The sequence below is a fragment of the Chiroxiphia lanceolata genome, chromosome 7 (genome assembly GCF_009829145.1).
Source record: "Chiroxiphia lanceolata isolate bChiLan1 chromosome 7, bChiLan1.pri, whole genome shotgun sequence".
Lineage (NCBI taxonomy): Eukaryota > Metazoa > Chordata > Aves > Passeriformes > Pipridae > Chiroxiphia > Chiroxiphia lanceolata.
The window spans coordinates 4,917,717-4,939,119 of record NC_045643.1 but is presented as its reverse complement, the minus strand read 5'-3'; the positions used below and the strand labels follow the sequence as shown (position 1 = coordinate 4,939,119).

The following is a 21,403-nucleotide window of genomic DNA, read 5'->3' as shown; positions in this document are numbered from 1 at the left end:
AATAGGTCCTATAATTAAATGTTGCCAAGTTAGCTGATATCATTGGACTACTGGGTTTGGTTTGTTTGGGAGTTTTTTTGTGTTGTTTATTCAGAGGCTGCATACACTTTAAATACAGCTAATTTTGCAAACGGCTATTGAAATTAGTTTAAAACGCCCTCAGGGGACATAATGACAAGTTTCACAAAGAGAAAAGCAACTTTTCATAGACTCAACTCAGTGGAAGCTACTGTGATCTAAGTGCATGACAGCTATTGGAAGTATTAACAGAAACAAGTCTTCCTACTTCTTGCTGGGGGCTTGACCAACACAACACGAGAAATATTCCTCATATCCCCGGACCCACGAGTGCCAAATCTAAATGAAGGAGCAGAATTTGCTAGAGGGACTTAATTCTACCTAAAAATCTGTAACTTAAGAATTCACAGGCATGAACTGATTATTTCCCTGATGGGAAAAAGTACCCCAGATTTTCAATTATCAGAAAACAGATCTGAAAGTGGCATTGTCTTTTTCCTGATGGTACAAGTCAGGTGCAGATTCAAGGAATTCAACATAGTTATACTGATTTTCTCCACTTAACACTGCTGGTCATAATGGGCCATTGTCACCCTTGTACCATATGGACATACAGATACATACATATTTTATCTGGAAGATGGACAACATGTCCAAAAATAAACAAATACTCATTACACCACAGAAAGTTAGAAAAACAACACATTTAAATAATACTAAAAGATAAACAGTATATCATAACATTGGTCAAGCCTATAAACTAGCACTGTCTTATAGATTACAGAAAACAAAGAGATTCAGTAAATTTTTATATTGTTGAGGTTGCCCAAGCCACACCTTTTCACAGTAATTCCTTTCAAACTGGCACTTTAACCAAGATGCAGAACACTGAGTATAAACACCAAAACTCTGGAGCTGTTGTCTCCTTATCACTCCCCGTCAGCTCCTCAGTCAAGACAAAAGAACAAAGATCAGTCTCATCTGCAAGTCTGCTGCAGGGAAAAACAGCAATGAGTGTAAAACCATAAGGAGCAACAGCCTTAGCTCATCTTTTCTCCTTAATACAACAGCAAACAATTAGTGTTAAAGTAAAATGGGTCAATCAAGACCTCAAATCTTCTTAACAGCTAGTACAGTAACCCATGTGGCCACAGAAATCCAAATTAACCCCATGGATACCTCAGTTCTTTCCTCCAATACCTAGAAAGCAATTACAAGTGTCACACTGAATCTCTTTTTAGCACACTCTCATATAGTTTAGTAGCATAACCTGTGATTAAACCTATCCATGAAATAAAAGCTTTTTCCTCTACTGAGGCAGATGGCTTAAACCACCTCTGTTTTCCACCACCAATCCTCTAAATCAGCTCCACCCTATGGAAATCAGTCTCATGCTGTTTTTTTTTTTTCTTATTAGCTGAGATGCAGTACAGAACTGCTGCTAACAAGCACACTTGTATATGAAGCAAAAGAATAGAAGAAAAAGCACCTGCCCTAAGGATGCCAAAGATGTCAAGCCCCACCCTTCCTGTGCCTTAGCATGTGCATGTTTGTTTGGGGAGGGAAAAGCCATAGTATGATTTCACAGAACATTGTTCATTTCCATGCTTAGTCTAGAAGTATTTGGCATCACTAAATATCATCAAGGGTTTTCCACCACTGAGCCCACATACCCTGAATTTATTCTCTTTCCAGCAAAACATTCCCTTTTCGGTAAAACATGCTTGACTTTTAAACATGCTTAAGGCTGACTTTCAAGGGCAATTAAGCATGTGTTTGAACAACTGAACAAATCCAGATGGACCAAAACAAGCATCCTTGAGTCTTAGGAACAATTCTATATATCAGCACATGCATTCATCAAACAGACAGATTGGCTTTAAGGTAGCACAGAAACAAAATATCCAGGTGACCACCAGGTCAGATAATTCAGTTCAGAAAGGACCTTGTAAGGTCACCTAGGAGCCCTATTACACCCTTCCAAATTTCTGGCCATTATTCACGTGCCTGTTAACTGCAACACTCCCTGATCCCTTCCTAGGTAAGGCTTCAGTTCAGCTACAAGTGTCCTGCAGGCAGGAATTCCTCTTTGGGAACACCAATAAAGCCAAGGGGTGTTTTTTTGTTCTTTGGCTGTGAGCCAGAGGTTTTACCAGATCAGGTCTCAGCATAACCACTGCCTGGTCTATAAGCAAAAATTCTGTAAGGAACTCGGGCCTTTGGACTGACCCACAATTTATAGAAAAATACTACTATCGGAGCTTTTTTTTTCCTTTCTTAAGATAATTGTAATTTGTCCGCCACAGCAGATCAGATTTCAGACCTCACAGATCCTGCAGCTGCATTTCAAGCTCTGTCAGTATCTTGCGACTTTGCAGAAATGTTTGTAATCAAGAGGTGACTTTCTGAAAGCCATCATCATAAAGTCCTCACATCCCAAATTCTTTTTGACTTCTTCCTCTTCCAACCACTTTAAGAAAACAAACCTGTCTCCAACACGTGTATGACATGCCACACTGGGGGGTGATATCTGAAACAGCCCAGCAGAGTCTGCAATAGGCCACCCCCTTCAAACCCCCCCCCATTTCTGTGTTTCGGTATTTCTAGCAACTTCTATAGCTCAGGTAGCTCTTAGGTAAGCACAGTGCCAGTGTTAGATGGGCCAGAGCCCACTGGTGTCAGCACATACAGCAAATGTTTCCTCTATGAATCCAGGTATATGGTATAGTAAGTGGTAACATGACACAGGCTGAAAGGAAAGGTACACTTCTGGAAAAACATCCAGCAAGAATGCAGCAGACTGCAGCAATTCATTTAGGGACTGCTGGGATCAGATCGCTTGTGCCTAGGTGCAGCACCTCAGGGGTCATTCAATTACAACAATTACAACTATTTCTGTATTGCCCCAACATATTAAAGAGCACAGCTAAGTGGGTATGACATAACACACCGTAACAATTACATCAGATCTCTAAATCAAGGGTGCAAATGCCGCTTTATATAACAATCTGCATTATAAGCACAATGAACTGCCCTCTGGTGTGCTAAAACTCTCCACAGAAGAACAGCAACTTTTTATTCTCAGGATGACAGCACTTTGGCCTCTCTCAAACACCCACAGGCAATGCACAATATAGGTGCAACAAACTGAAAGTTTCATTAAACAAATCCTGACCCTTGATAAGAAAAAATGAGAAGAGACAGAACTTAGGGCACCATGCTCCACTGCTGAAATCACCCCTCCCCGCAGAGCCAGGGCTCACCTGCGTCTCATTTCCATGCTGAATGGTCTCACTAAGCCATGGAGGTTATTTTCAGTGTGTTACTTTAGCTCATCTGCAAAGGCCTGAGCTCCAGGAGACTGGTACCACATTAAGACGGGGGTCTTGCTCACTGCTGAGTGCAGCATCAGTGCTTTGCAAAGGGGTAAAATACAGTACTCAGTGAGGAATTTGGTGGTTCCCAGACTGAGGTGCTACAGGAGCGAGTTTGGGCTCGGTTTTACGTATCACACTTTCAGAACATCAGCAGCAGAAACGAACACCCATCCACAAACTTAACTGGACTATCTCTACACTAACTGAAGAGAGTTTTTAGCACACTCAGGGAAGGTGCCCATTCTCTCATTCTTAATGATCTATGAAGTAATGGCAGGGGTAACTTCACTAGGTCATGCCCTCTCAGCACATTCTCTTCCCAGGCAAGGGCTCAGATGCTGTGATCATGTCATCCAGTCAGGAGGGAAGAAAGAGGAGCTATAGAAAATAAATACAGTCTGCAGCTGAACCTCTTCTTGGGTGCACTGGCTACAAAATCTGCAGTCTAGACATCCCTGCAAGTCTAAACCAGCACAGGTGAAAAGAAACAGATTCTTTCACGGAGAGAAAACAAAGGTTTGAGGAGCAAATGGGAAGAACCAGAACAGAAAGGATACGTGCTTCAATCCTGCAAGGAAGAATGCTTCAGAAAACAAAAGGGACAGGTTTCCCAAACCACAAGCAGCCCAAATGCTGGATAGCAAGGCATTTTTCGAGAAAGGATGGAGCATGATTTATTGGTATCAACCACAAAGACATGACAGATTATGAAAAGGGATGCTGGAGACCTAGAATAAGTAAGACTTACAACATATGTATGTATACACCCTACTCTACTGCATGACTCTATGTTAATGCCCACTTACATGTGAAAGCCACCTACTTCGTCTCAGAAAGAATCCTACATGAAAACCCACCAGCAAAACAAAAGAATATCTTTATTCAGAGGAGAACTGAAAATTCCTGCACGGGGAAATTAACCATGCCGGTATCTTACAGAGGGAGAGCAACTCTCCCGACACGCGGCACACCCCCTTCTTTCCCGAAGGTGCTCCATACAGCGCATCCTATCCGAGGGGCAGGTCGCAGTGAGTGCCTCACACAGCGTGCCGGGCACACCGAGCTGGGTCGGCACATACTCGCGGCTCCTACCTGCAGCGGGGCACGGTTTACATCATTTTCTTATATAAAAAGGCTTTGTTCGCCGCCGGCCTCCCGTGCGCGGCTGCTCTCTCGCCGGATCTGCGGCCGATGCGTTCAACACAGGGAATCTTTTTTTCTTTCAGGGTCGGTTTTTTCCCCCCACTCCCCGATGCAAATGAACAGCGCTTAGAGCCCTCGCACCCCTTCGCCTCACACAACGCTCTTTGTTCAGCCGCGCAGATCGCCTTAGAGGAGCTTAGGGGTGGGGGCAGGAGAGGACAGAGAGTCACATCCTCCGAAGGGCTTTTACAGCCTGGAGATGCTCAGAGCCCTCGGGGGCAGCAGCCCCCACGAAAGTAAAACGGGCGTTACCGGGGGCTTTTATCCCTCCCATCACCTCGGGCAGGTCGGGCGGGGGCGACCCGCGGTGAACTCCTGCGCGGGACCGCAGCGGGGGCTGAGGGGCCAAAGGGCTGAGGGAGGGAGGGAGCGGGGGGGGGGGGGGGGGGGCGCGCGCGAGGCCCGGGCGGCGCGAGCCCCCCGAGCAAGGCTCGCGATGGCCACGAAGCGGGAGGCGCGCGCGGCCCCGCGCCCCCCCTGCCCGCGCCCCCGCCCCGCCCGCCCGTCCTCCGTCCCCCGGCGGGGCTCGGTTCGCTCCTTACCTGAGCACCGCGACGGCCGCCGGCACCCACGGGCACAGAGAGGACGCGCCGCCGCCCGCGCAGTGCCGTGCCGTGCCGTGCCGTGCCGTGCAGTGCCGTACCCGGCTCAGCCCGACCCGCCCCGCAGCTCCCGGGCTGTCGCGGGACGCGGCCGCCTGCGCGCCGCGCGCCCCCGGCACCGCCTCGCTGCCGCGGCCCCGCCCCGGCCCCGCCGCGCCCGCAGGGCCCCCGCGCCGGCGGGGGTGGCGGAGGGGGAGCGGCCCCTCGCTGCCGCCCCGCCCCGGCCCCTGCATTGCGGAGACACCCGGGCTCCGGGACGCTCAGCCCGTGCCCTGCCCTGCCCCCGGTAGAAAACCAGCCCGAAAGCCCCTTACCTGGTTTCATTTGGGTCTTCCAACACTGCAAGTCCCAGCTCAGTCTAATTCCTCCTTTTTCTCTGGAGAAAGGGAGAGAATAATGGTGAGATCGGGGAAAAAAGGGCGTTTATGGCACCTCAGACACTGCGCTGCTGCTTACTTACACGCTGGTCTTGTAAGGCTGGGCTATCCAGCCATTTCCTGGAATCTGGCAATAAAAGATATCCTATTACTTTGTCCCTTACCAGATTCTCGAATGAACTTTCTTCCTCAGCCCCTCAGAACATCAATTACAGTTTCTGTATTCCAAAGTCATCCCTCCTGCAACGCCACTGATACGATGGGGCTACAGCATTGGCTCATCTCACCTCTTCTAGCCATAACCACGTCGTTTCAGTTCCCTGTGCTGGAGATGAAAGAGTAAAATGGTGTTTTCTTACTTCTTCTATTTCCTAAACAAATTAGTCTGTTGGGTTTGTTTAAAATGCATGTTCAAAAAGCCAGTCTATCAGAATCTTAACCAGCAATTCCAAGTATCTCATGCCTGTATTAACCTAAAAAAATGTTTTGAAACAAAGGGGATCCAGTAAAGACAAATATTGCTATTTTTTCTTTATATTTGGGCCATAAGTGTTTGACTGGTCAAAACAGATCCAGGATAGCCAAGATCTCAACCTTGCTTCTGTTTCTTCATACAGAGATGGCCATCCCTCAACAACTACTACATTGGATTATATTCCGCATTAATGGCATGTCGATGTTAATGAAGTGACCAGGGAATGCCAAATTATTTTAAGTGTTTTTATGTATTTGTAAATCAGGAAATTTTTGTTATAAGGTCTGAGGCTGTGAGTCAAGGCTACAGACATTTTTTCCAGTCGCTTTCCTAAGACATTCTCAAGCTCTTTGAGAGAACTTCCTACCGCTGCTCTTTTCTTGCATTTCACCTGTAAATCAGTGGTGTGCAAAGGGAGCAGGATCTTGCCAAGAGGACAAAGCCATCATGTTCCCCTCTGGTTACTCACCACTGGTGATGTATATCCATCTGGAAGAGATGCTGTCAGAGGAAATGGCTGCAGCCAGTCTTTCTCTTGGGCTGTCAGGAGGAAAGACAGTGGTTCAGGGCATAAGGAACATGCACCAGTGTCCCCAGCACCCTGAGGATCAGCAGTGCCTTCCCCTTGCTGTTTTCTGTTTGTGCCTCCCCTTGGAGGCCTATGTGTCCATGGAAGGACCTTGATGGATCTCTCCCTGCAAGCCCTTCCTCTCACCATGTAGACAATGTGAATGCAGGCTTACATAAAACCTAATCAGAAGGAGCCCTGAGAGGGAGCGAGCAGTTGAGTTGATCAAGAAGTTACACTTCATCCAAACGGAAATTAGATTTATTCAAATCTTATGATATTAAGGAAAAAAAAAGGAATGGGGGAAACGACAGACAGCTTATACTTTTGTTGGAAACAAATATTGTGATGGGTATCACGGAAGAGATGAAGAGTTGTCTTAATGGAAAGACAGCTGTACAATAAATAGACTGTGCACTGTACATGTGGATTCCTCGAGATCAGAGGGGTGATGTAACTAACTGGAGAAATGTTCAGAATATTCCATGTGCCATGGAGGAATCAATGCCTCTGGCTCAGATGCAGTATGGCAGCAGCCTGTCTGTTCAGCAGCAATCTGCAGAGAGAGAGAGAGAGAGAGAGAGAGAGAGAGAGAGAGAGAGAGAGAGAGAGAGAGAGAGAAAGAAGGCGAGTCTTGGAAGTTAGGCATTCAGTTCCATTTCTACTTTAAACAATCATCAAAGATGATGAAAAATAAGCACAGAAAAAAACAATGTAGCAGTCACCATTTCCCCCGAGATAATTATCTAGTCAAATTACATTATACTTCACATTAAATATTCAACAACAGTGTTGACACTAGATGTTTTTAAGACAGGAAAAATTCTTTTAATTCATGATAGAGATGTTAAAATGCATGCACGTATTTTTATTAGAAATATTCATGCAGAGATCAAAAAGCATCATCCCACTAAGAGATAGTGGGGAAAGATTTTTCGTACAAAGGAAAAATAGATTTTTACATCACCTCATAAACCATGAGCATTATAGTAAAGCTTTGACATGCTGAATTATGGATCTCTATATGGAGGTCTAGTAAGTCAAATGCAGAGGATTTTTTGCCTGTCTGCTAAAAGAAAAAGGAATGACATTGCCTATAGCCCTCTTTAGAACAGATTCATTTGAAACTGTGTCTGGAAAATATTGTTTTAAAAGGGATTTGTGTCAATACATATTCTCTTTCTATATAGTTAGAGTAGCAATCTGCAACTTCTCTAACAGTTTATTGAGCTGCAGCAGTGGCAACTTAGGTATTTGGCATCACTTCAGGCTGGGGAAGGAAACATTTAATTTCTCAAAAACGCAGTGACTCAAGCCTTGGTGCCAATGTCACAACATTAGCTGAGCAAACAGAGCAGTCAAGGCAAAGTCAGCTCTTATTTATTGATGATGGGAAGAGCTGCAAGCACCAGTGTGCATGATGAAACAAAGCAAAGTATGGCTACAGCCCCTTTGCACACTTTTCCCACTGCCATGTTAGCAGTCTGTGGGTATGTTTAACAACTGGTTGAGCAGATTTTTCCCACCTTTCCCCTTGGAAAAACCTAAGCTAAGGTGACCAGGAAAGGCAGCGCTCCTGCCTTGGCATCGCTGAGTTGTTTCCACGGTGTGGAAAACTTCAGGGTCCCTCTAGTGCCCAAAGGAGGCAATGGGGAAGAAAGGTGAACTGAAAAGTGCCTTCAAATGGTTATCAACCACTAAGCAAAGCAAAAGCTTCCACTGAAAATAATATGTACTTATCCCTGGCTTTGCATCACGAACTACGCTCAATTTTTTTTTCTGTTTAAGACAAGAAACTCAACTGTATCTCATCAGCTCATTTCCAGTAACATTTCCATGTAAAAGCCTTCTTTTTTCTGCCTCTCTCCCATTTGATTACATTTACCTGCCAAAGATTATTTGAAGATATTACCTATTTGTAAATGTAAATACCTCAGTTTGCTACAGGAAAGCTTTAAGCAAAGGTAAGACCTGGCCCAGTGGAAGAACTTATACCAGAGCTGCCTTTGTAGATTTAGTTTTCTTTGGTCTTTTTGTCCAAGAGACTCTAGGTACCCATATGAATTATGATGGCAGAATTAGATTCAGGGAGCTACACTCTAATTTGCTAAATGCTTTTGATGTCAAAAGCCAGTCTCTGCATGAGAAGTAGAATTTGAAAGCAGAGAGAGGGTACAAAATACTTGTGCCACCAGCTCTTGGGGATACAAGGAGACTAGAATTCCAGTAGAGAATGTACTCCAGGGATTGTCTTCATTTTTCACTGCTGTACTTGAAAGTAAAGGACAATGTGCCAGTGTGAAAAATGGACAGTGGAATTCCCTTACATAGTTCATGGTTATGTGCAGAGCCTCTTCCCCTGGCGTTTACCTAACCCAGGTATGTTTTCCTCTCAGCTCTTGAGGCTCTGTGATACCTTGATTGTGGGGATGATTCCTTTGCTGAAGAGGAGAAAGCTGGATGTCAGGCTTGTCACCTAAGAGACATCTCACAGGAGGAATCGTAAATGTACTCAAAAGGAAGCAAGAGGAGCATTGATCCCTGCACAATTCAGCTGTAGAAAGTTCTTTACCTAAACCAGTTTTCACTGCTTTAACCCATTTTCTGGGACACAGAACAACATTTCAGCTGTTAAATTTCCATATCCCCAAGAAGGAAAAAAAAAAAACCCAAACTCTAGGAAAATATGTTTTGTTGCTCTTATTATTTTCTAATTATAACAGAGAATGATGATTCCCAGGAAGTAATAAATGCAAGTTTGAACTTGGGTCGTTTGTTTTGCCCTTTCTAGCATCTCACTACTACAAGCATTGCCTTCTTTATCTCTCTTGAAAATTGTGGGAATAAAACTACTGCACCAGTCAGTCTTATCATGTCTTCTAATGAAAATAAAAGAATGAAAAAAACCCAAACGAACAAAAAAAACCCCCAACAATTATCTGCTGCCTACTTACAGGTTCAAAGAGAAGATGAACGGAACACAAGTTAAGTTTTAAGTCGTGAAATCTCCTTACACATTGCATCTGTAGCAAAACAATAGGAAAAAGCTGCTTTTCAAAATAAATATAATGTATAAGTTACTGAATAGTCAAACTGGACAGAATACAAGAGATGTATTATTTTTGAGATTTAATTTCCTGTTCTAGGGGAAAGTCTGAATTTTTCCAACAATAGCTTACAAAGAATCTATTATGATGCTTGCATGCTTGCAGAGGGAAGCTCATCAGTGCTCTGATGCACTGATAGCTTGTTTTATTAATGTGGAATTTTGATAAGGCTTTTTAATATGCTCCTCTTGTGTTCAAACGTGTAAATGCTACTGCTTTTCCAAGCCTGAAGCTTAAACCATCAGCTGAAAACAGATTAGCCTAATCAAGTTAACATCACAATATGGGGCAACATAGTTCGTCTTGGTTTTGGGCTTTGTATTTCTTTCTGCCTTTCTATGAATAAAACACCAATATTACTTCTTAAGAGAGTGGAAACGTTACAGACAGAACGAGGCTGTGGCTGGAGGTTAAGCATCAACATACTTGGGCTCTTTCCCATTACCAAACCTCAAACTCAGCCTCACACTCAGCCTTTGTGTGAACAACACATGCAGTTGTCCAGTCTAGTTTTGAGAATGGCCTCAACCTGATTGATAAGCACACCCATCACATCTTAGTCAGGTTGAAATACTTCCCTGATTTGAGGAAGATGGCCCTGAATGCCTGAAGACTTCCTGCTGTTTTGCTCTGTTATAAAACTGCTCCTAACCCATGGTCATCATCAGCCCAGGACTTAACAGTTTATCGGTGCTCTAGATGCAGTTACTTAGTCTGAATTACAGATGTTTTTGCAGGTAAGCGCCTGGTCTAATGAACTGATACATTTTCTGCAACCAGCTTCAGATACACAGCCTGAGCACCTGAATGTTATCTCCTGAAAGCAGAGCTGAACACCCTTCAGGTTTGGTGAAGACCAGCGTCTGTAAACACAGTAGCACAGTCTCTGCTATGCCAGCAGGTGGATAAACTTCAGTTAAAACATTCCTCAAAAATGGTTCACTGGATCTTATTAAATCTATCATCACTATAGGAAAGCAGTAGTTCATGCAACGTGATGTGGCAAATCACCACTCAGCCAAGCACTCACACAACCACTTCTGTTAGTTGACAGAGACCACTTCTTTTTCAATTACAACTTTGGATTTTATCATTTGAAGGGCCTGTACTCCAACTCAGTTCAAAGAGGAAGGTTAACAGCAGAGCTTGGGGTGCTCATTCCCATGAGGTACCTCAGCCAGTCATCTAAATGAAAAAAAAAAAAAAAAAACCACACACAAAAAAAAACAAAACACACAAAAAAAAACCCAAGCAAATGAACATCAAAACGGGGATTAATTCTGCCTTGAATCATGGCTTCTGACAAAGGAGCTGCAAGAACAATATAAAGCATGTTATAATCAAGGAGCTGATGGGTGGAGAGAGAAGTATTTCAGATAGTTGTGCCACCCATAAACATCCATTGTCTGAAGCGACTCCTTGTCATCCTGGTATTTTGAAGTGTATGCAGATGCTTGCGCAGGTTGGGGCGTTGCCATGGATACCGTGGTGTCAGTGCTGAGGCTTTTAGCAAATGGGCTGATCTGTTTGTGTACCTCTGGAGTGAAAAGAAAGAAAAATACCATCATTTGTGTGGCTGCTAGCAAAAGGAGCCTCACAGTGAAATGCAATGACTCTACATAATGGTTTTAAGAATCTCCTCCTCTTGGAAATGATGAAGTGAGAGAGGGAAGGTAATGAAGCAAAGGAATGAGGAGAGCTGTCAAGTGCTTAGCAAAACCCCTTCTGCATAGCTCAAGGCAAGGTCCTTGCACAATAACGTCAGCTATATGGTCAAGAAAAAATCAATACAGAGGTTTAATAATTCAGTTTCCTAATGGTCTGGCACCACTTTCTGCAAGAGACAGGCAAAAGAACAACAACAACAACAAGGATAAAAGGCAAAAAAGAGTGATCAATAGACAACATAACAGAGCAGAATAATTCGCTGTAAGTGATACCTTGGGACCAAAGAATGGATATGCATTATGAAACTAGTATTTAACCAGTGTATAAGCAGTGCCTTTACCTGGGCACAACTCCACTGCTAAGTGAGAGGCAAAATGGGTTTAGAAGTGACAGGCAAGTGAGTACACAGGAAACAAAGTAAAAAATCTGGGCAGTGTTCCAGGTTATTTTCAAATTTAGGCTCTTTTGTTGGTGTTAGAACAACCCCATATATGTGGCACAAGTCCCCATGAGCTGAATTGCCATACATTAATGCGGTATCTTATTAAGTCCCACTTGATTATGAGTTTTGGGAGGGTTGCCCTCTTTTTCTAGAGGCAGCTCTACAAAAATTAGGCACATCACCAAGTGTTTCACCAAGAGCTTCTCTTGCTTTTGAGTTTAGGGATCAAAAAGCACTAACACTTTCCCAGGAGAGGTTTGTTCCTCACTGCTTATAGAGATGTTAAATGGCTGTTAGCAACAAGAAAAAACAACAATGTGGAGTCACCCTTGATGTGGATTTTCTCAGTAGGGCTGTGTCACCGTATATGGACCAGAAATCCAGTGTACAGTATTTTATAGTGAACTCTCTTCTTAACTGATAGGTTTCATTCGTATTGTTTTCCTGTCATAAAACACAGGGAAAAAAAAGAGTTGACCCCTTGTATCGTCAGCTGTGGTTCCTCCATGAGCTCCCATCTGTAATGCAAACACCAACAGCAATCTTTGGAGACAAAGAAGATAAAAAGAAGACCAAAACTGCAATCCTTGCCCTTGCCACAGGCCCCCTTGGTCCAGCATCACACCAGAGATGTAGGCGGGAACTTGGTTGCTATGGACCAACATGAACATTTACTCCAAGGAAGCTCTTGAGCACGATGCCACTCCAGCCTTGCTCTGGGGATGGTCTAGCACCGGATGGTCTAGCACCGTTCAGCTGTTTGCTCTTATCTTTGTTTCCCATTACTGACTCACACTGAAGGCAGCTGAACCTCAAGAAAAGCTTTCTCCAGGCTTCCTCTCCACACAAGCCACAGCCATAGCCACCAGAGAGCTGAAAACTGAGTCCCTACCAGATGCTGCTGGAGGTTTAGAGAAATTTTCTCCTGCATTCAGATGAACTGTTATTAAATTCAAGTGTCGAGCTGAGCACTCACCTCCAGACTATTAATTAATGTTGCTGGAAGCACAGTGCTGTGTCTTTCACACACAGCTGCTGTGGGAACCAAAGACGTGTCCTGGGCAATCGGTGGCATTCATTTGTATGAGGCTGCAGAAATGCAGTCCCAGTTTCTGGATATAAAACAAGTCCCTTAGGCAAACTGTCAGGGAAGAGCTGAAAAGTGTCACTGCTGCAGAGACAGATCAATCCATCCATAGCAGCTCTGGCTGGTTCTGCTGTTTACATCGGTAGTGCATCACTTAACCTGACTCCAGTGACCAGGGCTTAACCCTGACAATCACAGCTTTTCCTCTCAGCAGCAAGGAGCTCCTTTCCTATCCCACTTCCCTCTTTTGAGGACCTTCCTTTAGCAATTTTCCCTGAAGGACGCACATTCCTTAAAACTGGTGTCTCTGGCCACAGTCTGCAAACAAGCTGGTTCCAGCAAAAGCTGAGCTGGGAACAATCAGAGCTGTGTCAGCTCAAAGATAACAGCTATGGTCACTAAAACCTCAGATTTCGGGACCTATAATATACCTGCACGTACATTGATGAGCATCCTTTGGGTGTTGTATTTGAAATGCTTCGGTGCTCACTCTGCTGTGGCTTGGGCTCTTATGGAGTCTTGTAGCTAAGCAACAGCTGGGCAGTCCAAATGATGTGGCAAGGGCAAGTTATCCCATAGGAATGTGTGGTGGCAATTCGAGAGGGAAGTAATACTTTGAAATTGGGTAATATTAATCATACTGGGAAAACCTCTATGGCCTTCAGTGGAGCTTCAGATCAGAGCCAAAAGAATTCAAAATCAGCCACTGGGGTTAGGACAGTGGGTCTACACTCCCTGTGACAGAGAAACAAACCTAGAAAAATGATCTGCGTGGCTGGGGACTCACGGACTTCCACTTGCTGCAGAAAGAAAAGTGGAAGACCATCAGCAAGGTTAACAAAACAGAGAAAGGTTTTCTAACATTTCAAATAGGAGAAAAGCCTAATCCAACCATAGCTCGTCCTAGGACTGCCACACCTGACTTGTAGGCTGAAGAAGAATCATGACAGAGAGTTAAAAACATCCCTCTACTAACATAAACATTTAGGAGAAAGCTGCCCCTTCCTGGGGTCGTGAGCTGGGGATCAGATTGTAATTCTGTCATTTAGTCCTAGGGGACTTGGCTGGGGAACTTCTACCTTCACCCTTGTCTGAGCCACTCAATAAGCCCCAACTCAGTACAGACAACATCAGCCCCAATGGTGCTTTCTGGTCTGAGCCAGGCCTTGATCCCAGCCTGGTGAAGCTGTATAAAGACCTGCAAGTACTTTTGTGGCCAAGAAGCTCATGGAAATTCACTTCTTTTTCATCTGCATAGAGCTCTGACGTAGGAGTATGATGCCATTTGGCAGCTTTCCTGCAGCAAAGTACGTGCACCATCAAATATAACTGCAGTACTGAGGTATCCGAACTGCTGCTGCCCAACAGGCAAATATGCTTCTCTTCTAACACCAACTTCACTCTGCTCTTGAAATACACTTGCAGGCAACTATCAGTTAAGGTTCATGCCACAGGAAATGGCTGGCTGGGGAGGCACAGCAGAACAGCTCAATCGTTAAGATGCCAGGCTGGCATCAAAGGCACACCGAAGTCACCATCGTCCTCCAAAGCTGCTGTGAGGACAAAGACATCAAAGTGTGTCAGGCTGCCTGTGCCCACCTGCTGGAAGCTGTGTCCTTTCTAGGTCAATAATAACCTTCCTATCTCCTTTCCACACGGGCACATCAGGGTCACACAGACACTCGGTAGGAGATGCAGAACCTGCGTTTCCAACCTGACGCCATAGGATCACATATTTTACTACTTTCTAGAATTCTTTTTTGTTCCTTGCACCTTCTCAGCCATGAATTTCATTCCATCATTATTGCTGTAGAAATCAGAAAAGCTTCCCATTAGAGGCGCCTAAAGCTCGAGTCTTAAACCGAAATTTAGGAACTGGCATTATCATCAATGACTGGGCAGCTCTCCCTGCTTTCAGTCAGGATTTACACAGTATCTACCAGGGACATGAGCCTCAGGCTATTCTCTGCCTAGCAGGAGGCATCTTTACAGGAACAGATGCAGTTGATATGCAGAACTCACTGGCAGAGGACTTTGTAAAGGTGAAAAACCTACCTGGGCTCAGAGAAGGTGGAGACAAATTCACGAGCACTGACACCTGCTGAAGGCAGGGGTCAGACCGCTCACTGCCAGGCATCTCTGAGCAGGGGTTACCATGAGCAGGACCTCTATAAGCTGTCTCTGTTCTCATGCTCTTTCCCTAAGCATTCAGTACTTTCCATTGTGCTGTATATCTGCTGGTCCAAAAGAGCCACGGTAATTCTTTTGTTAGAAGGAAGATTGTAAAAGAAATTGTGATTTAAACAATGCATCAAGTTTAGCCATATCTCAGAAAGTCTTTTCAACTCATAACCCCCAAGCAGAAATAAAAGGGTATTTCTGCAGGAAATGTTCAAGGCGCTTGGTTCATCACACAAAGCGAACTGACAGCCATAAGGTGTGACATTATCTAATTTTAGAATTATCATTTTAGAATTATTTTATTAAAGAGAGCTATAACTAAATTTTTATGCCATTAGATAATACAATTAAATTTTGGCTTGCTTGCAGGTCTTTGTATTTTGCCCCAGATAAAAAGGACTGTATCTACAAATGGATGTCTTCTGAGATTTTCTCCTGCAGGATGTTTAACACCTACTGACACATGAAATAAATCCTTAAAATCTAAACCAAAAAATTTTGATCTACAGAAGTGAACTGAAGAAAGTTGCAGCTTGATATGGAGACCTACTAAATGTAGGAAAAAAATAATCAACTCCTAAACTTTAGAACCACAGGTAAGATCTGGACTGATTTTCTCAATTCACTGCAAGAACATCTTGTGGAAGCAAAGCACAGTAATATTGAAGATGCATTAGAGGTGAAGGTTTTTACCCAGAATGGTTCAATATTTCTGTCCATATTAACATGTGAACAAACATACAGACTCGACTACAAACACTGGGTTATAAAAATAAACAGTAGCCCAGTACAGCTTGCTATTAATATATAATGGTAATAATAATAAAGGAATAAAATGAAGGCTATTTAATTTACTTTTGTAAGAGCCAGGTCACATAGGATGATTTCAGAGGGAAACATTAACAATTATTACTACTTAGTCACAAAAACCTAAAGACAGAAGCACAGTCACCCTGTAGCTTGCAAATATTAAAGATAAAATCATCAGCTTTGCCTATATCCTGGAGGGAAAAGAGAGGAAAAAAGGACAAGAAAGGAAAAATAATTTAATGGAAATCAGTTAATTAGGCTTTCAGGTTATACCTGGACTTCTTTTATGTTTTCCTGTGGATGATGATACCACTTGTAGCCACATTCTCCAGAGTGAAATTTTGGATATGTCCCAGAGAAGAAATGCAAGGCTCGAAGCAGTCACAGGTGTTGTGATCCGATTTTTTTTCTACAAAAAACAAGAAAATAAGGTGTGTGCTGATGTTTATATGGCAGATTCCTTCTAGGCAGTACAGCTTCCTCAGTGCTACCACCAGGGCCAAATTAAATGACCAATTTAATGCAAGTGCTTTCTTGACAAGACTTATTGGTCCTTTCTGACTTCTCCATTTTAGACATAAATGTATCCCAACAGTTGTTTTGGAGAAGACCAAGCACATAGTTAAAACCTGCAGATTTGGGATAAGAAAAATACCCAAAATGTAAACTATCATGGTGCTTGAGCCAATTCCACAGCAGCATGGGCATCTGAGTAGGAAAACAGCTGGAAGTCCTAATCTTCCCAGGTGGTTCAGGCTAAGGCATCTCTCAGCTGGCTCAGAGCCCCAAGTCTGCCGGTGAGATTTAAGTTTTTGTACTATGGAAGTGCTTTTGAGCATTTTGTCCTAAAAAAACCCACTAACTTTTCCCATATCTTTCAGGACAGAAAAAAAGTGCTTTTCATTTCATTAGGTAAGAATGAGTTCCTGTAACTCACGTTCAACCTTCAGGGTGGCATGTGCTAGGCAATAGAGGAATGAGTTACTTAAGACAGCTTGCCTTGATTTCTCAGATTGCTACTGAAATCCATGATGATATAAGGTGATTCCAGGCTCAGACAAATTTCTATTTCTCAGTGAAGCTCTACCTTCAATTTCCTTCATTAAATGTATATATATATATATATATATATATATATATATATACACGCACATATATTAAAAAATGAATCCTACTCCAAGAGCCTAGTAAAATGGATTAAATAGCTCCCACTGGCTTCCTTGGGCACTGGTTCAAAATATTAATCTAATTATTATTATGTCTCAAATTCAGCATGGTTGTTAAATATATATCTAACTGAAAGCACCTGAACAGGCCCATTATGATGATTCGTAGATTTAAAAATAGAAGTATGTTTAAATGCTTGAACTCAGGTCTAAATGAAATCAATACATGCCATGGCTCTTACTCATGAAATATTAGGGAAGATACATAATTTATTGTGCTCTGTGTATGTATGTATACTTAGTACTGATTATTCTGTAATAGACCTATAAATAATTTAAACTATAAAGCGTCCATTTTCGGGGGAGGGGGGAAATCTTCATTAAACCCCACACAATACACTTTTTGGTGATGTGGGTATTAATTGTCTTCCTTTACACTGTAGACGCCTGCATAATAATTCTGTTCTCACAGAATAATTCTCTGTGTTCAAAAGCCCTTTTCCAGAGGGGAAAAGAGAAATCACAGCTGCTCGTACAGCCGTGGGAGGAGATCCTGGGAGCCAGTGGCTGGGCAGCACAGAGGGCTGTGCTGACCTCTGCTGACGGACAAGGCTACAGCGAGCACCTGAGCCAGGGTGCCTGAAGCACTGCCAGGACTCGGGGCTCGGGACTACCTCTCACTAGCAAAGCCGAGCTCACTGCATTTAACGGGGCATTCAGCTGGGTAGGAAAACGGGGAGCCCATGGTTCTAAGCCCACCTTATTTATTAACTACCACGGATAACTGTCATTGCTACTATTATTACTATTATTTTATAAGCCTTTTTTTTTTCAGTTCTGGTTTTTGTTTACTGATGGCATCACGCTATCTGTGGCCTTTCAGTAATACATAAATGACTCACAGATAGCAGCATTCAAGGGCACGTTTCACTATATTTATGCAAGGAAGGGCATTTCTACTTTGCCGTGCACATCAGGGAGTATGTAATCAACCTGCTTGAACTCAGCATGTGTTTAAAAGCATTGCTTGGCTGGGAGATGTGTGTGGCACATTTAGCATCACTGTCACGTGGATGGTTTTTAAAAGCTTTGCTGCCTTTTTTCACAATGTGACTTTTCCCTACCCATTCCTGGGACGGGTGTTGCCTCCAATGGAGCAGGCTGGCCACAGCAATTCAGACACCTCTGTGCTCTGCAGAGGCAGAGCAGGCAGCTCTGCCCGGGACTTCCCATGTCCCAGCCCCAGTGAAGTGGGAGATGGGGCGAGAAATGGGAGGAAAAACATCTTGGCTTTGTGCAGCAGAGCAATGCAGTGACAAACTGATCCCTTTGAGGCAGGCTCCCCACCTCTAGAGCCAAGTCAGGCAGCTCACACATCCCCTCACATGTCCCCAGACACTCTGTCAGAGGGAATTGGCTCTAAAGATGACACAAGGGACCATGTCCATTCAGTGCTGCCAGGTTTGCCAGTGGGGATGCTGCAACACAACAAGGAAACCCTGCTGCTTTCTCCATCTCATTCCAGGTTTCATTTGCTGCAGGGAATTGAGTGAGGTAATACAACCACCACCAGGTAACAGCAGGGAACACTCACTGCTTCCCAGACTGTGTGTACGCATAAGCCAGCTCTGGATAAGCAAGTATCAATGCCCTTTTCTTCACCTGGCCTTCCACAATTACTGAAATAATCAAAATAAACTTCTTGAGGCTGGGCTTAACTTACCAGCTTTGTCACAGGCAAAGTTTACAGCATGGAAGTCTCCAGCAGGAGAACATGTGCAGGATGCAGTTCTTCCAGCTGAGTTGAGCCCAGTGTACATCTCACTGCAGAAGAGCAGAAAATGTCCTCAGTGATGTTAGGGATCTTACCAAGCTCTAAGCACCCACGTGGGATTTAAGCTGTGCCTTCACCCTTGAGCAGCTCCTGTGACCCACCTTTTACCTTTCTTGTGATGAATGTGGTGTCTAGCCCAGTTTGCTTTATCTGTTTTCTTTATACCTTTAAGTGTGAGGGCAACAAAACAAGATAAAAATCTTAATTGTGCCCTAGTTTTGAGTTCAAGCTAATACAACTGCAACTTCACGTGACTTCTGGCAGATCATGGTGAAGTAGGCAAAAATCACTTGAAGAGTTTGAATGAAAACCACAAAAAAATTTTTATGTTGCAGTGGATTTGATCGAAACATTCCAGTGGTAGCACCACGGAATTTCAAATAAATATTTGAAACTGGTAGTTGTGTTCACCAAACTATTCCCACCAGAGAGTTAATGCTTCACCCATGACTTCTCCATGCCAATCATTTACTAAGCATGCAACTATGAACACCTGGTAGAGAACAAGCCTCCCAGGGAGCTGCTTAGAAAACCCCTCTGGAAAGTCATTGGGAATGAGTCCATGCCACCTGAAAGTCAGGAGGCACATACCCACAGGCAAGAGCTGTGCTGTGAGCTGGGCTGTGCTCCTGCATGATGCCATGTCACCCACATGCTCAAAGCCCAGCAGTCAACTGGATAAAAACCTGGAAAACTAGGAACCAACCTGAGGTTGCTCTGTATGCAGATGGATGCGCTATTACCGAACACCCTGCAAAATCAGAGCTGTGAAACCTTTGCCTTTTCAATTTTTCCCCTAAAGAAGTTATTTTTAAGCGCTGCGAGGAGTTATGTTAGTTCTCTAAAACTTGTCCTGTGCAGCTGCAGAGGCTTAGAGACAGGTGGCGCTATGTGAACGTGAATTTGGCTTTTAAATAGCTACATGAAATATTTAACATGACATTTCCTTACATACAAAGTGCATCTGAGCAGCGTCAGATTTTAATTGCTTCTTACACATCATAAATAATATATTAGAAATAAAAATCAGGAAGACAATTTATAGGGATGTTGCAAGACAGAAAAGCGGATATTCTCTGTGATTCAGCTCTCTGGGAAAAACTCCCTTGGAGTTGCAAGTGTCCCCCCATTAGCCAAAAGCTGCAGGATGAGAGCAAGAGGAGGCGGTTGCAGGTAACACATGGAAGTCAGTTAATTTCCAATTTCCTGGGTCCCAAAACACCACCTGCAGAGTCTGGTTTCTAATAGCAAAGCTGCTTTAGTAAATGTAGTAAATATTTAAACAGCACTGGCAAGTGCAGTAACAGCAAAGGTAAATTTCCATTTGACCCAAGCACTGCTCTGGTCCTGGCTGGGGGTGGTCAGCTGGCAAGGCAGCCTTTGGAGGAGAAGACATCCTCAAAGCACGGGGGAAAAGGGTAGAATCACATGAATACAGTGAAATGCATTGAGTGAAAGGGGCATCCAAAGCACATCTGTGAGCACACTGGGGCAGTGGAGCTTGCGGAGACCCACAAAAATGCAAAATTTATAGAGTAACAGTAACAAAAAGCACAACATTTTCTTTGAACAAGGATCATCCTCTTCACTCCTAATTGAGAGTGTCCAAGATCAGACTGGATGGGGCTTTCAGCAACCTGGTCTGGTGGAAGGTGACCCCGCCCATGCCAGGGGTTGGAATGAGATGATACTTAAGGTCCCTTCCAACCTACACCTACACTCATAAACCAGATATTAAAAGAGCAGATGTGGTCATGTGAAGGTACCTTGTTTTTTTCATGTTAGTGCTAGTAACATCAGTGATTGCCTTCAAACTGCTGGACCAATTTGACATTTGGGACTCCTCCAGAAAGTGCGTTGTGGTATTGTCTAAGTGGGGAGAATGCCCCCCAAGGAGAAAAGGGAAACAAGGGAGCACAAGAACTGAGAGAAGAACATAAAGAAATAAGCCACAAGATTTTGTAAAATGTGATTCTTCATACTGTGAGCATGAGATGTTTGTTTCATCCTCCACATGCGTGGATTAAATCAATACAAACATCTTTTGTCCACGGGTGATTTAGAGAAACTGTAACACACTTGAAGGGTGGGAAGCTCAGCATTTAAGGCTAAGAAACCCAGAGGAGACAAAGTAGCAGTGTCAGAAGCTGTTCACAAGCAACCACCTCTCTTGCTCCAACTTTTGAAGCAAACCCTCTGATCATCCCCAACTCCTGTACTTTGATTCCCATGGCAGAGCGGTCTCAAAGCACAAAAACTGGGCTGCTCTGGGATCAAACTAAACTGGTGGTAAACGTGCATCCCCACCTCCTCACAGCATTCATCAGTGAAGTTAAGATGCTCCTAGAGAGTTTTGCTTGCAGAACTGAACTGGGAACCATCTTTATGACATTAATTGCATTATTAAATATGCTAGATCTGAGCCACATTTAATAACACACTTGTTCCAAGCAGAGGCAGGTAATCTCCTGCTATCGGCTCAACCCTC

The 21,403-nt window shown here is 43.7% G+C and overlaps 1 protein-coding gene and 1 long non-coding RNA gene across 42 annotated transcripts in view; both read right to left on the bottom strand.

The window, feature by feature from the left end:
• Positions 1 to 5,891, bottom strand: part of MAP2 (microtubule associated protein 2) — a 222,541-nt gene extending 216,650 nt beyond the window's left edge. For 23 of the 41 annotated variants that reach the window (XM_032694097.1, XM_032694098.1, XM_032694105.1 and 20 more), the window contains exon 1: positions 5,141 to 5,246. The gene's annotated coding sequence lies outside the window, so the exon portion shown is untranslated. Of the gene's footprint in view, positions 1 to 5,140; positions 5,249 to 5,514; positions 5,577 to 5,741 lie in introns of those variants that run through there. The other 18 variants (XM_032694079.1, XM_032694089.1, XM_032694093.1 and 15 more) reach the window with 5 other exon arrangements.
• A 985-nt stretch (positions 5,892 to 6,876) lies between these two features.
• LOC116789695 overlaps positions 6,877 to 21,403 on the bottom strand; it is a 32,774-nt gene continuing 18,247 nt past the window's right edge. Inside the window, exons 2-3 of the long non-coding RNA XR_004358127.1 lie at positions 18,805 to 18,905; positions 6,877 to 7,176 (exon numbers count right to left, since the gene is read on the bottom strand). This is a non-coding gene — a long non-coding RNA (uncharacterized LOC116789695). The remainder of the gene's footprint in view (positions 7,177 to 18,804; positions 18,906 to 21,403) is intronic.